Source organism: Acomys russatus, chromosome 4 (assembly GCF_903995435.1).
Source record: "Acomys russatus chromosome 4, mAcoRus1.1, whole genome shotgun sequence".
NCBI classification, from domain to species: domain Eukaryota; kingdom Metazoa; phylum Chordata; class Mammalia; order Rodentia; family Muridae; genus Acomys; species Acomys russatus.
Window position 1 is genome coordinate 32,825,596 of NC_067140.1, and position 2,833 is coordinate 32,828,428.

Genomic DNA, 2,833 nt, shown 5'->3' on the forward strand with positions numbered 1-2,833 from the left:
TGCTCTTACTGCTTCCAGCATATCCTGCAATGTTTACATCGTTGTTTATATTCTATCCGGAAAGTAGCTTCTAATTTCTCTGTCCTGCTTTATGTATATTCCTGTATATCCTGTGAGTATATGTTCATGTTACTGAAACAACCCTCACTATACGCAAATATTTGTTGCAGTGATGTGTTGCACGGCACGCATGTGTTGTGTGTGTGTTACCAAAACACCTCCACCCCTGCTATACATAAACATTTGTTGTAGTGACTCTGGTAAGCTCCTCTAGAGAAAGAATTCTTTCTTAATTTTGGTGCCTAGAACACAGTTGTAATTTGGGTCATTAGAGAATGAATGAAGAGTGTCTTAGGCAAGACACTTGAAACAGCCAAGAGTTCAAAGGTCAGAGAAGTATGGTGCAGGAAGTACTGACCTCTTGGTGATAATGGAGTTACAGATGACTCACGCTACTTTTTACTGGTCACATGGCAACAACTGCTTTCTTATGTGGCCCCATTGTATGGCAGGGAAAGGAAACACATAGGTTAGTTTGCATTCTCAATGGACTGGAATGTGTACACCAGATCTGGATGAGGCTTCAGTCACCGTGGACTAAATCAGATGAGTTTATGCTGTTGAACGGTTTAGAGGAGGGTTGGGATGGTGAATCCTGCCAGTGCCTGGCAAGTAAGACTGGCTCGGTGGAGGTCAACAAGGCTTGAAAGAAATGATAAGTGACATCTGCTCTTACCTTTCCCACGCATAAATGCTCCTCTGGTCTGACTCAAACATCTCTGAGCCAGATCTAGTTTGCAGATGGCAATGAACATTCTAATGTTGCATGTAGGCATATCAAGACAGGCTCTCATAAACAGATCCTGTGCCCTGGGAGGCATGCCAAAACACATTTCTGTGTTGACTGCAGAGATGCTTGCTAAAAAGCAAACAGCACATTAGCGGCCCTCTGAGTTCTTGTGCAAATGGACTGTGAAATTGTAGCTTGATGCTCCAAAGCAGTAACTTTTTGTCTCCTTGATGATGATTAAGAGAAGCTGGGCTTGATTTAGTAGGGTATAGGTGGGCACAGGAGGTGATCAGAGGGTGCAGGTGGGTGGAGAGGGAGGCTTAGATGGGGTACCTGAAGAAGAAGGGTCTGAATGTTGAAGGGCAAAGAGAAGAAAAAGCATATCCTTCAACTGAAAGTGTTATTTAACCTTCAGGAAATTGTCTAAGAGATCCCAAGACTTAAGGTTTGGCCACAAATTAACTGCCTCTGTTTGTTCGAGGCACTGGGATTGATGAAATAGCCAGGGGATTCTGACCACAGAATTATAATAAAGGGAGATGTCTCGTGCAATTATTAAATATTTAAAGAACTATCTTGACATTAACTTGTCAGATGGAATGAATGAAATTGAAATGGTTTTTAAAATGTTCTTTCTGATAGCATAGGTAGACGTTCAGGTGTGGCGTTTTTCTCTGCAGTGTGAGGCAAATACTTTTTTCAGAAGACTGGTGTCTATGCATCACTTTTCATCCCGAATGTCAATTAAGGAACAAGACACCCAGGAGGTGGGTCAAATTCAAGATCTAAAAGAAGAGGGTAGAATTTTTTTTCTTCCTTTGCAGAATCATTAATTGAAGATGTGCAGGGGGCAAGAAGACATTAAATCCCGAGGCAGTCTAAACATTCTATTTCAAAATAAAGAGAAATAAGATTTTTGTTTAGTTTTCATTCTCATTTAGACAAGACAATATGAGATATTAGGTTGAAAAAAATAGCATTATTCATAAGTGTAAATAACATTATTTATTGGTTATTAAAGAGCCTTTTATTCATTGCATATACATTTATTAGATGTGGATTCTTACCTAACACTCATCATAGGCCTGTTCTGGTACCAATTTTCACTTATCCATGCAAATGTTATTTGATTGTGAGGAGAAAATGATCCAGCTTAAAAACACTTGTTTCTCAGCCATTTGTAAGTAGTGATCATAATTCTGATCAATATGACACAATTCTGACTGATGAGATAAAAAGAAAATTAAATTATGAGATACTAGATAAGCTCTCAAAAATAGTAACAGCATCATTTAACTTGCCTTTCCCCCACCTTGTTTCTGCATAAATTGTGGACACAGTAGCTGGGGCTGCAGTAGGCCTGTCTAGTGATAGACAATTAAGGAAAGGCTCAGAATATTGTAGATATCTCTCTTGGTCATTGTATCCTTAAGCCTTTGATTAAATTCTGAGTCTTTTCTAGCCTTCTTATGTGGGTGACTTATTTAGGCACTGTGTTACACAGGTTAAATCCGGTCCCTAAGGTATACTCTACCTACTGAAACAGTAGCTTAGGCTTATATGTAGGAATAGATTAGAGGGGGCATAGAAAACCCCATTTCATCAGGAGTACCTGGTTTAGGCACAAGCCTGTTCTGTCCCCTGAGCTGTGGGCTGTGCAAGTGAAATTTCTCCCCTTTTGAAAGAGAAAGGAAGCATATCAGGAGAGATGCGTTCCCTTTTTGTTAGACTTTGCCTTGTTGGGATATGATGTTGGAAGCCACTGTGAGCATCTGGTAACTCTGAGGGGACCTAGTTTGGAAGATGCTACTGAAATGTGGGTGTGTCTAAGGATCCAGCCTGGGGTGATGTGGTGAGACCATTATGCTGTCAAGTTAGGGAATTCTAGAGCTTGCTCTTTAGTCTTTAAGGGTCTTTTCTTTTTGACAATTTGTTTTCTGTACTTGCTGTGCATGAAGGCTGGGTTTTGGTTCCCAACATCCAGTATGCACACAGAACTGGTGCTCAGCTGTGTATGCCTGTAACCATAGCACTGGGGGAGAC